The sequence below is a fragment of the Myotis myotis genome, unplaced genomic scaffold (assembly GCF_014108235.1).
Source record: "Myotis myotis isolate mMyoMyo1 unplaced genomic scaffold, mMyoMyo1.p scaffold_m19_p_1, whole genome shotgun sequence".
Lineage (NCBI taxonomy): Eukaryota > Metazoa > Chordata > Mammalia > Chiroptera > Vespertilionidae > Myotis > Myotis myotis.
The window spans coordinates 125,356,588-125,371,707 of NW_023416313.1; the positions used below are offsets into that span (position 1 = coordinate 125,356,588).

A 15,120-nucleotide genomic window follows, 5' to 3' on the forward strand; every position below is an offset into this window, starting at 1 on the left:
AAAACCCTTTAACGCCTGATTTCTGGATTCTGGGCTGCCACACTGCAAACTGGAATGAGGACACTGCAGCCCCCGTGGGGCATGGACACAGCAGGCTCCGTGAATGGCTGAATGATGAACGAGTGGGTGTCATGCTGCTCTGAAGCCGCCCGACCGACCGTGGAGCACCGCTCCTGGTCCCCAGGGCCCTCCAGAGCCCTGAGTGTGAACAGCAAGCCAGCGCTCTGCTCCGGCGGCTCCGGCAAAGGACAGCTCCGCATGGGCCGGGCAATGGGCTCAATGTCTACAGAGTTCCACTTCGTCCCACTGAGGTAGCATGCGACACTTATTCCGAAGTCCCCGGGGATTTTGAGGCCCCTGAACAACTGACCTCGCTCAGCAGCTCCCAACAGGCAGGGGCTGAGGACGAGCGCGCAGGGCCCACCGCGCCACTGCCTTTCCTAGGCTTCATTCCTGCCACCCTAGCGCTCGGTCCGTTTCCCGTTCGTCCTTTCCTCATTTTCCCCACGACGGTTGCTCAGCGCCTCCCACTCCCTGTTTACCAAGTGCTCACTCCCTCGTAGTCGGCCGCTCCCTCATCTGCCCTTCGACCCCTCCCTCGACCTCCCTCGGCTTCCCCCTCCAGTATCAGCAGAGGCCTATCCACCGCGCACCGCCCTGGTCGTCACGTGATCTGGCCCCGCCCCCACCGTCACGTGAACCACCCGCCCCGCCCCCGCGCCGGCGCGCTCTGACGTGCCCTGGAACTTAACCTCCCCCGGAGACTAGTCGGCCTGCGGGACCCGGCCGGAGGCGGCCGGTACTCTGTGAGAGCCCTTCAGGCTCGCTTCGGCGTCCCGCAGCCCCGGGCTGGGCGAAGAGGAAGCTGCTTCCGCGAGGCCGCTGGGTCTTCGGTAAGATGGTGGGCGCGGATCCCGCGGATGGAGGGGAGGTTGGTGGGCCGCTGCACAAAGACGCTCCGGGGTCGCAGTTGCGCCCGCCGAGGGCCGCGGAGTTGGGGGCGGGGGAGGCGTGTGCAGGAGGCGTGTAGGTGCCGAGGTGCGCGCGACGTGAGGCCGGGAGCGCCACCTTGAGGGGTCGGGACGCGGGAGTGGGCGCGGGGGTAGAGGGGCTGACGTGGGCGATAAGGTTTAAATGGCTCGAAGTCCTGGCTCCTCTGACCCTCGGGTTTCCTGACTTCCTGTGTGAGGGCAGCTCCCGCCCCGCCCCCAGGAAGGAGGGCGTCGGGGTGTGTGCTTCTGGTGTGCACGCGCGCGCGCGCGCGTGTGTTAAAGACTGGCTGGTGCCACCCTCCTTTCTCGCCGTCTGCCCGTAGCTGCTGTTTGCTGTAGGGTGTGCAAACCTCCGCCCACCCTTGTAGCCCACCTGGGGACTGTTGACCTTACCCTGGGCACTTGCATCTTTGCAGTCTTTAGAGGTGCCCCGCCCCTGCTGAATGCGTTATTTGCTACTTTCCTACTCCTCTGGAACGTATCTTCTCAGAGTCCTTGAATTTAAAACATCCTCTTTACAAGCTTGCTGTCCTCTTCCCATCTTAGGGTCTTTGATTGCTTTCCAAGAGAATCAGCTGACCTGTGTGTGTTGTATCTTAAGTTATTGTAGACCCTCTGAGAAAAATGTCCACATCCAGGGAAATTGGCACGGCCTTCAGTTTTAGGGATGTGTGTTGTTTTCCTTCTGGCTGCAGCAGCAGTTTTAAATACATTTGTAAAGGCTAAAAAAGCAAAATGTTTAAAGCATATCTTTATGGAAGTTCTAATGTCATTCCAAGTGAAGTGTTTGTTGTGGATAAAGGCTGTTAACACTGGCATTGCTTTATGGGTAAAAATGACATATGGAAGTAGTTTTATTGACCATTTGTGCACATATTGCTAAGGGGAGGTTATTGTAGAGAAAGGAGCACGAATGAAGAGTCACTTGGGTTCTGGTTTAGATTCTCCCACTCATTTCTAAAGGTGAGAGCTTGGAAGACTGAATGTTACAGTGAAAGGTTGTCAAAAAGTATCTAGTCCCTTGTCATGTCTCTTTCATATTTAAGGTTGGGAAATGGTGGCCTGGAGATGTATTTGTCCATATCCAGTGGTCTTTACCTGATCTGTAGGAGGGTGTATTAAAGAATGGGTCATCTTACTGTACCTTTTCTGGTCTGGCTTTTGTCAGTATTTGTGTTTCTCTTTGTTTTAAAAATGCTCCTGGAAACGTTTCAGAGCATGAATTGGGGAGCCCAGAGCAGTGCTTAAGAGCAGGCTGTAAGTCTCAAGAGCCAGACAGGCTGGGCACTTATGTGTGACCCATGATTTGCATGTAGCTCCGCTGCTCTGGAGGTGTTTCTCTGTGGAAAAAATAAGGTAACAGATTGTGTATGTGTGTGTTTGTATGTATGTATATGCCCTAGTCTTTGTTGATAGACTTGTTTGTACTATATTAATCATAGTAGTTGGAGAAGATTACTAATTCACTAACTCTTAATGTCATCTGTAGTTGTTCATCTATAGTCAATATTTAATATATATATATATATATATATATATATATATATATATATATATTTTGGTTTGGTTAATCTTCACCTGAGAATTATTTTCCTTTTTTTTTTTTTGAGAGAGAGCGTGGAAGGGAGGGGGAGAGACAGAGAGACATCGAAGTGAGAGAGACACATCCATTGGTTGCCTTCCGGCCAGGGTTGGGGATCCAGTTACTACCTGCCCTTGATGCCCTTGACCTGAATGGAACCCGGGATCCTTCAGGATGCTCTCTCCACCGTGACAAATGGGCTAGGCTAGGGCATGTAACTTTAAATTTTTTTACTTACTATACCAGTTGTTGTAAGGTTCAAGTGATCATAGCAAATGCTGTAGAAAAACAACATATTATTTGTAGTTAATCACTTGGCTTTTCTTCCATTAATTAAAAATTATCTGTTGAGTGCTTTTTGTAAAAGGTGGATAGAAAGTGGGCTCTAAAAATTTAAGTACTTTAAGTTATGTAGTTGACATTTCCAAGAATATAAGACTAATAAAAATTTTAAGTTGACCAAAACAATGAATATAGCGATGTGTAAAATTATTAAATGGTAGTACTAATAGTTTGCTTATCTGAGAAAATTGGTACTAGGAAAAGCTTAAGGTGAATCTGCTTAAAACAGGCACTATAATTTTATAATAAGTAGTGGGAGAGGAAAGTGGATTTAAACTTTTATAACAGTTTTAGTTATATGTTGCAAAAATTGCAAATGTGCACTGTTTTGTGGAACGCATCAGATGTGAAAAGGTATGATGGTACCACATGGCATCATTGTACTTCAAACCCTGCTTTTTTTTTTTTTTTTTTTTTTTTTTAAATTTATTGATTTTTTACAGAGAGGAAGGGAGAGAGATAGAGAGCTAGAAACATCGATGAGAGAGAAACATCGACCAGCTGCCTCCTGCACATCCCCCACTGGGGATGTGCCCGCAACCCAGGCACATGCCCTCGACCGGAATCTAACCTGGGACCCCCCAGTCCGCAGGCCGACGCTCTATCCACTGAGCCAAACCGGTTCCGGCCAAACCCTGCTTTTTAAATCATGCTATTTTGAGGAACTCATTGGGCCATTATCTTTGTGGTTTTTCTTTTCTTCAATTGTTAACTGGTCTAATTGTGCCACATCCTCATTTGTGGATGGCTTTGCAGTGATTTGGCTATTTTCCTATTACTTTTATTGACTTTATTGACTTAGTAAATATCCTCAGTTTCATTTTGCTGTTGATAAAGCTTTTTCTTGGAACAGAACTGCCAAATGCTGACATCTCTAAATGCTTCTCAGACTTTAATGTGCATGGGAATCATCTGAACTCTAACAAGCCCCTAGGTGATAACTCATGCTGCCCTTCTGCCCAGAACACAGATCACTGCTATCCAAGAGAAATAAATGCCAGTTGTCTGTGTAAGTTTGAAGATTTAAGTAGCTACATAATAAAAGTGGGGGGAAAAAACCTCAAGTGAAATAAATTTATCATTTTATCATGTAATCAATATGAACTTATTAATGATTTTTTAAATACTAATTCTGTTTTTCAAACTAAGTCTTCGAAATCTCATGTGTACTTGACAGCACATCAAGTTTGGATTAGTCACACATCAAATGCTCAATAGCCACATTTGGCTAATGGCTGCTGTATTGAACAGCACAGGCCTGGAGTCTAGAATCTAGATCAATGCTATTTTCAGTGTATTTTTTTTTGGATTGGCCCCATGAGCAACCTTTGGGAATTTGTTAGAAATGTAAATTTTGGGTCCCTACCTCATACCTCCTCTCTTTAGAATATCTGGGTTTCAGTAACTTGTGTTTTGAAAGCTACAGGATATGCTACACAATGTATATGTGGTATTCTGAATGGGATCCTACAACAGAAAAAAGTTTAATCGGGAAGAACTAAGGAAATCTGAATTAAAGTATCAACATTATTATCAGTATTCATTGAATATGACAAATACACCATACCATAAGATAGTAGGGGAAATTGTGGACAGGGTATATGGGAACTCTCTGTACCATCTTTGCAGTATTTCTGTAAATTTGAAACTTATCAAAAATAAAGGTTTGTGGTTTTTTTAAAAATATATTTTATTGATTTTTCACAGAGAGGAAGGGAGAGAGATAGAAAGTTAGAAACATCGATGAGAGAGAAACATCGATCACCTGCCTCCTGCACATCTCCCACTGGGGATGTGCCCGCAACCCAGGTACATGCCCTTGACCGGAATCGAACCTGGGACCCTTCAGTCCACAGACCGACGCTCTATCCACTGAGCCAAACCGGCTTCGGCAAAAATAAAGGTTTTTTGTTGTTTGTTTTTTAAGCAGCTCTCCAGGAGATTCCATTGTTCACTAAAATTTTGAGGAGCAGCGATCTAGATCACTAATATGACCTACACCAGTGGTCGGCAAGCTCATTAGTCAACAGAGCCAAATATCAACAGTACAACGATTGAAATTTCTTTTGAGAGCCAAATTTTTTAAACTTAAACTACATAGGTAGGTACATTGTTATTAACTTAATTAGGGTACTCCTAAGGTTTAGGAAGAGCCACACCAAGGGGCCAAAGAGCCGCATATGGTTCGCGAGCCATAGTTTGCCGACCACGGATAACTGCAACTTGAGTGGGCAGAATGAAGGTTAGTATTAGGTCTGGTAGGGTAATAATAACAGTATTTTTGTAATAAGAGTTAAAACTTATAAAGCACTTACTATGTGCCAGGCATTATGCCATGTGCTTTACACATATCCACACTAAATCTCCCAGTATGTGGACTGTCCTATTAATAAGCTTTTTATAAATAAAAAAAAAAAATGATGCTCAGAGAGGTTCAGTGACTTAGGTCACATAGCTAGCAAGAGGCAGAGGCAGGGATTTTTGAGGAGAGACTAATTTTATAATCGATCAGTTCATTTGTGAGTTTTTTTTACTCTCACAAATTTTGCTTCTTTGAGTAAGCAACAATTAGTGTGGACACTCTGTATCATTCCCTGTAGTTTATAAAGTACTTTTTTTCTTTTCATTCTCACAAGGATCTTGTGAGGTTTGTATTTTTTCCTTTGTTTTTCAAATAAGTTAGGATGCTCAGGGTCTGAGAGCTGATAGATGGCAAACTCTAGATATAAATTTCAGGCCTCTGACACTAAGTTCTGTGCTTTTTCCCTTTACTGAAGGAGAATTTAGAATATATTTTGAAGTTAGAGGGATATTTTTAAAAATTTGCTGAAAATAACTTGCATTTTGCAATGCATTAGTGGTTTATTTAAAAATTCAATTTTATTGAGGTATAACATATACACTAAAATACACTAACATTCAGCAATTTAGAGAATAGATGCATACACCAAGATGGGTGAATCTCAGAAGCATTATTTTAAGTGAAACAAGCCAGATATAGAAGGCTACACAATGTATGATTTGTGAATACTTTTCTGTCACAACTTCCATGAATAAACAGTGTTTAGGGCAGCCGTGGGCAAACTACGGCCCGCGGGCCGGATCCGGCCTGTTTGAAATGAATAAAACTAAAAAAAAAAAAAAAAAAAAAAAGACTGTACCCTTTTATGTAATGATGTTTACTTTGAATTAATATTAGTTCACACAAACATTCCATCCATGCTTTTACTCCGGCCCTCCGGTCCAGTTTAAGAACCCATTGTGGCCCTCAAGTCAAAAAGTTTGCCCACCCCTGGTTTAGGGTGATGTTCTCTATCAAGATTTTGTTTTCTTTTTTCACATTTTCTCTTGGTATTTTCACAAGGATCTTTTGAGATTTGTATTGTTTCCTGTTTTACAGATGGACATATCTGTAAATATAAGTTATTTTCAGCAAATTTTAAAAAATATCCCTCTAACTTCAAAATGTATTCTAAATTCTCCTTCAGCAATTTAGGCATTCACCAGATGATTTGTTTCCAATTTATGATTCTTATGAATAAAGCTGTAATGACTGTCCATGTAAGGCCTTTGCGTGAACTTATTTTTTTTTTTTTCCTCTTGGGTAAATACCTAGATGAGGAATTGCTAGATTATATGGTAAATGTAGTTTAACTTTATAAGAAACTAGGGGCCCAGTGCACGAATTTGTGCACCTTGAAAGGAACTGTGGGTCGTGAGGCTGCGGTGGGCACAGGGGCAGGTCTTGGTTCATCCTCTATGCCCCTGCCCGGCCCCCTTGCCATGGCCTCTGGTCCCGTCTGTCGGCAGTCCTTCTCCCCACCCCCACCGCTCCCATGCACTGATGGTGCCAGCCCCACTAGCATCCGCTGATGGTGCAGAGCGATTGGGGCCAGAGCCAGCAGTGGGTGTGAGCAGCGGCTGCTGCCCTGATCGCCCCTCAGGACCAGGGGGAGGTGGAGAAGCCCTCAGGGGCTATTGGGGCCGGCAGCCACCGCTCACACCCACTGGTGGTGCCAGCAGCGGGTGCGAGCGACAGCTCCGGCTCCTGCTGCTGGTGCAAGTAAAGAATTTTCAGTAACCACCAGAGGCTCACCCTGATGACAGTGACCGGTGCCCCACCTTGGTCTGGCTTCCCCGCTCACCTGCTCCACCATACTGCTGCAGCTGATGCCTGCCATGTTCCCTGCTCTGCTGCCTGCTGCCCACTCCCGCCATGTTCTGCATGCACCCGTTGGTGGTCAGCGCACATCATAGTGCCGGTTGTTTGGTTGTTTCGCCGTTTGGTCTATTTGCATATTAGGGTTTTATATATATACTACTTGCCCGGTGCATGAAATTCATGCACATTAAAAGGGAATTAATTAGAGAAAATATTTTAATATTGCTATTTGCCCTTTATAATAGATAGATATAGATTGCCAAAATGTTTTCCAAAGTGGCTGTATCATTCTACATTCCCACCAGGGAATGAGAGTTTCAGTTGGTGTTCTCCTTACCAAATAAAAATACAGGTTATTTTCAGCAAAATTTAAAAAATATCCCTCTAATTTCAAAATATATTCTAAATTCTCCTTCAGTAAAGGGAAAAAGCACAGAACTTAGTGTCAGAGGCCTGAAATTTATATCTAGAGTTTGCCATCTATCAGCTCTCAGACCCTGAGCATCCTAACTTATTTGAAAAACAAAGGAAAAAATACAAACCTCACAAGATCCTTGTGAGAATGGAAAGAAAAAAAGTACTTTATAAACTACAGGGAATGATACAGAGTGTCCACACTAATTGTTGCTTACTCAAAGAAGCAAAATTTGTGAGAGTAAAAAAAACTCACAAATGAACTGATCGATTATAAAATTAGTCTCTCCTCAAAAATCCCTGCCTCTGCCTCTTGCTAGCTATGTGACCTAAGTCACTGAACCTCTCTGAGCATCAGTTTTTTTTTTTCCATTTATAAAAAGCTTATTGATAGGACAGTCCACATGCTGGGAGAATTAGAGTAGGTATCTGTAAAGCACATGGCAAGTACTTTATAAGTTTTAGCTCTTATTACAAAAATACTGTTATTATTACCCAACCAGTCCTAACACCATTCTAGTAGATGGATAGTGATATCTAGACATTTTCATTTTCATTATAAGGGTTTTGTTTAACAGCTTTATTGAGGTATAATTGCTGTATAATTAACTGTGCATATTTAAGTGTGTAATTTGATGAGTTTTCATATATGTATATACCTGTGAACTAGATACCATTATCACCACTATTAAGATAATGAGTGTATTTTTCACCTCCCCTCACAAAAAAATTTTATTGAGCCTCTTTGTAATCTGCTTTCTGTCACTATAGATTAGTTTGTATTTTCTAGAATTTTATGCAGATAGAATCTTTAAAGTATGCACTCTTGTTTGGATTTTTTTCATTCAGCAAATTGTTTTGAGATTCATCCAGGTTTTTTTGTGTGCATCAGTAGTTCATGTGTGGATATACTACAACTAGTGTATCCACTTACCTGTTTATGGACATTCGGGTTGTTCCCAATTTGGGGCTATCTATATTATAAAAATCCAGTGGCCCTAACGCTGTAACAACCAAGACCAGTGCGGGAGCGCGGGGCTGCACGTGTGGGTGGGCTGGGCTGCGTGCGCTGGGCTTCTAGTAAATAAAGCTGTTGTGAACATTCACATATAGATCTTTGTGTTATCATTTCTTTTGGGTAAATAGCTAGGAGTAGAATCCCTGGATCATATAGTAGATAAATGTTAAACATTTTTCCAAAGTGCTTTTACTATTTTACATCTCTACCAGCAGTGGGTAAGTTCTAGGTGCTCCACATTCTCAAAACCACTGGTATGATCAGTCTTTTAAATTTTAGCCATTCTAATAGTATGTATTCTTTGTGGTTTTGATTTGCATTTTCCTAATGACTAAAGATTTTGGGCACCTTTTTATGGGCTTATTTACCATCTGTCTATCTTCTTTGGATAAGTGTCTGTTTATATCTTTTGCCGTTTTTGTTGGGTTATTTGTGTTATTGACTTTGTACAATTCTTTATATATTCTAGATATGAGTTTGTTGGAGATATGTGTTCATGAGGGATAATGAGCTATAGTTTTTTTTTCTTACAAGGTCTTTGGTTTTGACATGATGGTAATGCTGATCTCATAGAATGAGTTGGGATGCTTTCCCTCTTTCAGTTTTCTTTGAAAAGTTTGTACAGAGTTTACATTTTTTTTCCTTACATTTTTGGTAAAATCACTAGTGAAGACATCTGGGCCAGGAGTTTTCTTTGTGGGAAGATTTTAAAAGACAGATTCAAGCCTTTTGCAGCCAACGTAGAAGCGTCAATGGTCAAAATGAAGTTCAGTCTCTTTGTGACTTCTGACTGGATCAAGAACTGTGAAAGTAATTTCAGTACACCTTCCCACATTTGCAGGAAGATTATATGTTTTCTTTCCAAAGAACTGAGAGAGAAGTACTACAGTGTTCAATCCATGCCCATCCGAAAGGATGATGAAGTTCAGTTTGTTCAAGGACATTACAAAGGGCAGCAAATTGGCAAAGTAGTCCAGGTCTAGAGAATGAAATATGTCATCTTCATTAAACGAGTGCAGCAGGAAAAAGCTAACGGGACAACTGTTCATGTGGGCATTTACCCCAGCAAGGTGTTTATCACTAGACTAAAGCTGGTCAAAGACTTCACAAAGATCCTTGAATGGAAAGCCAAATCTCACCAAGTAGGAAAGGAAAAGGGCAAATACAAGGAAGACACAATTGAGAAATGCAGGACTAAAGTAAAAAAAAAAGACATTCAATGTTTATTTTCTTTTGTGAATCCTCATCCAAGGATATTTTTCCATTGATTTTTAGAGAGATTGGAAGGAACAAGGGGAGTCAGAGAAAGAGAAACATCAATGTGAGAGAGACACATTGATTAGTTGCCTCCTGCACTGGCCGGCCTGGGCTGGGGATCAAGCCTGAAACTGAGGAATTGAATCTGAGACTCTTCAGTCCTCGAGCTATGCACTTAGTCAAACTGGCTAGGGCAAGACAGTCAATATTTTTAATAGATACAGGGCTCTTTGGATTATCTCTTTCTTCTTAAGCAAACTTTGGTAATTTGTCTTTCAAGAAATTTGTCCAGTTTATCTAAGTTGTTGAATTTATTGGCATAAAGTTCATAATCTTATCTTTCTTTTGATGTCTTTAGAATCTCTAGTATGTCTTTTGTCTTATTCCTGATATTGGTAATTTGTGTTTTTCTCATTTGTTCTTGATCAATTTGGCCAGATTATCAGTATTACTGATGTTCTCAAAGACCCAGCTTCTGGTTTTATTGATTTCCTCTAACATTTTACTGCTTTTTATTGATTTCTGCTCTGATGTTTAGCATGTCCCTTCTGCTTACTTTGGGTTTATTTTGCTCTTTTTCATTTAGTTTCTTAGAGTAGAAGCTTATGTCGTTGATTTGAGACCTTTCTTCTTTCCTAATATGGGCATTTAGTGCTATAAAATGTTCTAATTACTACTTTAGCTACATCTCACAAATTTTGAAATGTCATTTTTTTCATTTTCATTCAGTTCAGATTTCCTGTTTGATTTCTGCTTTGACTGCCGAGTTACTCAGAAAGTGTTGTTTAGATTCTAACAACAAATTTGGGGGTTTTAAGATATCTGTTTATTAGTTTATAATTTAATTGTCAGAGAAAACACTTTGTATGATTTCAGTTCTTTTAAATTTATTGAAATTTGTTTTATGGCCCAGAATATAGTCTAAAGAAAATATGTTTATTAGAAACCGCAGAGCTGGCTGTACCATTTAGCATTCCCATTAGCACTGTTCGAGTGTTCCAGTTGTTGGTATTCTTGTCAGCACAGATTGGCCGCCTCCTGCACACCCCACACTGGGGAAGGCCACAACCTGGGCATGGGCCCGACCAGAAAAAGAATCGCAGTCCTCGGCACACAGGTCGACGACGCTCAGCCACTGAGCCAGGTTGGCCAAGTTGTATTGTCTTCTTAAAAAAATAACTTTATGTATTGTAGTTGGTTTGTAGCTATATCTTATTTTGGTTTTAATTTGCATTATTGGGTTTTTAATGTTTTATAAAACAATTTAAACTTGGATAAAAATTAAGAATCATGGAGTGTTTTTCTTTTTTTCAATATATTTTTATTGATTTCAGAGAGGAGGGGATAGGGAGAGGGAGAGAGAGATAGAAACATTAATGATGGGAGAGAACCATTGATTGGCTGCCTCCTGCACACGCAGGGATTGAGCCTGCAACCCTGGCATGTGCCCTGACTGGGAATTGAACTGTGACCTCCTGATTCATAGGTCAGTGCTCAACCACTGAGCCAAGCCAGCCCGGCAAGTGTTTTTTTGTTTTTTTTTCCAGTAGAGGACAGAAAGCTTGGAGGGATTGGTAGTGTAGTCCATTATTTGTTTGCTACATACAAGCTGCTTTACAGTTTTCCAGAAGTTTGAATGTTTATTTGCTTTTTAATACAGTTGTTCATATGGAAAATAACACAATAATAAAATAAGAATACACGAATAAACTGTGTTTTGTGTATTCACAACTGTAAACCCACTTTTACCCCACCCTGTATTTACATTGATGGAGGATCTGTAAAAGCTTTGTGAAGATTTTAGTGACTTCTAGGTTATGGGTAGACAAGGATAAGGTGATTTAAATGGTATTCTCCAGTGACTCTTCATTGTGGTAATATATGCCTGTAATATTTCATTGTTTGTATATACCACTTTTTTTTTTTTTAAAGCTATCCACCTATGGACATTAGATTTGCTTCCACCTTTTTGGCTATTGTGAATAATATTGCTATGAACATGGGTGTTCATATATCTGTTCAAGTCCCTGCTTTCAATTCTTTTGGATGTATATCCAGTAGTGGAATTGCTGGATCATATGGTAATTTTATCTCTAATGTTTTGAAAAAAATTCGATGCTGATTTCCCAGTGGCTATACTGTTTACATTCCCACCAGCAATGAACAGGTGTTGTTACCACAAGGGGGTGGGGGTGGGTGAGATGCAGGAAAAAAATTATATGAACTGTAAAAGAAGTTAATTTCTTTCTGCTTTTAAAAACTGATTATTTTTAGAAAGTTCTTATTAAAAAATTGAAATATGGGACTTAGGTGTTGAGGGTTTGGAAGGAAAAATCCATTGATTGGAGTGCATTTAGAAGGAAGTAAAGAGAAAACTAAAAAAAAAAAGTGTAGAAGCAGAATGATCATCATAAAAGGGTGGTTTTAAAGGTTATTGTGAAGCTATTTTCCATAGGTGGTAGTTTTTGATGAAATAGAGTCTTAAGGAAAAGGAAGTTAACCTTTTTGCTCAAGAAAAGAATTATTTTTGTTCCTTAGACTTTTTACTGATTTTAAGTTGTTTTTTTTCTTGGTATCCTACATCATCATATTAAAACTCTTAGTGTGTGCAAGTGGCTCTTAAGGGATTAAAACCCTGAATAATCTTTACTGTTTTTTGGTCTGAAAGGGAGCTTGATCAGGGCTCTTTATTAAAGTACTGAGTTTGTGAAAATTTTTTTGAATACAATAGGTTTTTCACTTTCTGCTCTGTTATATATTAACTGGGTCATGTTTAAGAGATTATTTTTAGAATGATTTTGAAGATTTAACAGACATTGATAATGAAGAACCCTAATACCTTTTAAATAATTGTAATTTGTGTTTAAGTGAGAAAAAACAGGCACTGTAATTCTCCATAAATGTGGTATTTATAAGTAAAGAACAAAAGAAATGTGAGTTTATTTAAATTATTTAAACGTGGGACAACATTATGTAAGAAATATTAATCAGAATATTAAATGTGCATATCACTTTTATTTTTATTTTTTTAAATTAATAAATCTTTATTGTTCAGATTATTACAGATGTTCCTCTTTTTTCCCCCCATAGCTCCCCTCCACCTGGTTCCCACCCCACCCCATGCCCTTACCCCCACCACTGTCCTCATCCATAGGTGTAAGATTTTTGTCCAGTCTCCCCGCACCCCCTACTCCTCCTTCCCCCCAAGAATTATCAGTCTACTCCTTTTCTATGCCCCTGCTTCTATTATATTCACCAGTTTATTCTGACTTAATTTTTAGGTTCACTTGTTGATAAATATTTATTTGTTGTCACTTTATTGTTCATAATTTTTATCTTTACCTTTTTCTTCTTCTTCTTCCTCTTCTTAAAGAATATCCTTCAGCATTTCATATAATCCTGGTTTGGTGGTGATGAACTTCCCTAGCTTTTTCTTGTCTGAGAAGCTCTTTATCTGACCTTCAATTCTACATGATGGCTTTGCTGGGTAGAGTAATCTTGGTTGTAGGTTCTTGCTATTCATCACTTTGAATATTTCTTGCCACTCCCTTCTGGCCTGCATGGTTTCTGTTGAGAAATCAGCTGACAGTCGTATCGGTACTCCCTTGTAGGTAACTGTTTTTCTCTTGCTGCTTTTAAGAGTCTCTCTTTGTCTTTAGCCCTTGGCATTTTAATTATGATGTGTCTTGGTGTGGTCCTCTTTGGATTCCTTTTGTTTGGGGTTCTCTGCACTTCCTGGACTTGTAAGTCTATTTCTTTCATCAGGTAGGGGAAGTTTTCTGTCATGATTTCTTCTAATAGGCTTTCAGTATCTTGCTCTCTCTCTTCTTCTGGCACCCTGATAATTCAGATGTTGGTACGTTTGAAGTTGTCCCAGAGGCTCCTTACACTATCTTCATATTTTTGGATTCTTTTTTCGTTTTGCTTTTCTGGATGGGTGTTTTTTACTTCTTCGTATTTCAAATCTTTGACTTGATTCTTGGGATCCTCTAGTCTGCTGTTGGATCTCTGTATATTATTCTTTATTTCAGTCAGTGTATGTTTAATTTCTGATTGGTCCTTTTCCATTTTTTTGGCATTCTCATTAAGATCCTCGAAGGTCTCACTAAGTTCCTCGGAGGTTTGTAGACGATTCTTGAGTAACCTTATAACTGTGGTTTTGAACTCTATGTCCTCCATTAGTTTGCTTTCCTCCATTTCTTTCATTTGTGACATGTTTCTTTGTCTCCGCATTTTTGGCTGACTGCGAGGACCCGCTGTGTCTACAATGGAAGAACTGCTGTGTTGGAGACACCCTTAAGGGGTAGGACTTGCTTCAGTGGGGCTTTGGTGCTCACTGAGTCTGCTTCTTGAGTGTGTTCCTTATGGATGTGAGGAGTTGAAATCTGGTATCTGACCAGGGGTACCCTGGCTCCTGGACCTCCAAGTCAACCACTGTGTGAGTCCACCCAGCAGGAGCTACAGTGATATCAGCAGATTTCTCCTCTTTGTTTGGGGTTTGGAAGTTTTGGAGCTCTCTAACCCAGCTGCAGTTTGTTAGGTTAGGCTGCAAAAGCACAGGTGATTCCTTTGCGCTGCTGCGCACAGCTTGGGAGGAGATGTAAATTAAGTGGGGCGGGGTCTCAGAGAATCACCAGGGCGGAGCAAACAGCAATGGCTATCGTCACCTGTCTCTGGGACTCTGCATCTCTGTGTCCCCGAGTCACCCGACCCCACAGCAACAATGATCCCTGTGAGCAGCTCTGTGAGAAAGTCACCTTCGCTTTCTGACCACTGCAAGACAGTCCCGTTTCTCCCCGTAGGAGCCTGGGACCCCAGCGTCTCACCGTAAATGAGTTCAGTGGGTTCGAGAGCTGGTATCCCCTTCCGATTGAAAAAAACTGCGCACCCAGGTGCAGCCTGGTTTGCGCGTCTCTGTACCTCTGTTCTTGGCGCCTCTGCACCTCCTACCCGATCTCAGTGCACTTTTTTCTTTCCTTCTAGTTGTAGAACCTCCACTCGGCCAGCTTTCCCATGGTTCTGGATGATAGCTGTTTTGTCTTATAGTTGTAGTTTTAATGTTGTTGTGGGGGGCAGCACGTACAGGTTTATACCTTATGCCACCATCTTGGTTCTCTCTTGCGTATCACTTTTAATTTGAGGTAAAGTTAAGAAGACAGTTGTCTAATAATAAGAAGCATTTAAATCAAGTACTTAAAATCCAAATGGGGGAGTTTGAAGGTTCAATATGGCACTACAAGATACTCCAGGCTCATCTTGTATATTTCATTCCCCAGTTCTAGAATCAGCTATTTCACCAAAGAGCCTTGGTTCCTTTATTTGGAGAATGGTATTAGAAGCCAAATCTGGGGGC

At 40.9% G+C, this 15,120-nt stretch overlaps 1 protein-coding gene and 1 pseudogene across 7 annotated transcripts in view; both read left to right on the forward strand.

The window, feature by feature from the left end:
• Positions 1 to 741: 741 nt before the first annotated feature.
• The window catches only part of ARHGAP12 (Rho GTPase activating protein 12), a 206,078-nt gene continuing 191,699 nt past the window's right edge, over positions 742 to 15,120 (forward strand). For 5 of the 7 annotated variants that reach the window (XM_036351162.1, XM_036351195.1, XM_036351176.1 and 2 more), the window contains exon 1: positions 743 to 893. The gene's annotated coding sequence lies outside the window, so the exon portion shown is untranslated. Of the gene's footprint in view, positions 894 to 10,886; positions 10,912 to 15,120 lie in introns of those variants that run through there. The other 2 variants (XM_036351214.1, XM_036351166.1) reach the window with 2 other exon arrangements.
• On the forward strand, positions 7,261 to 9,801 carry LOC118676811 (annotated as a pseudogene).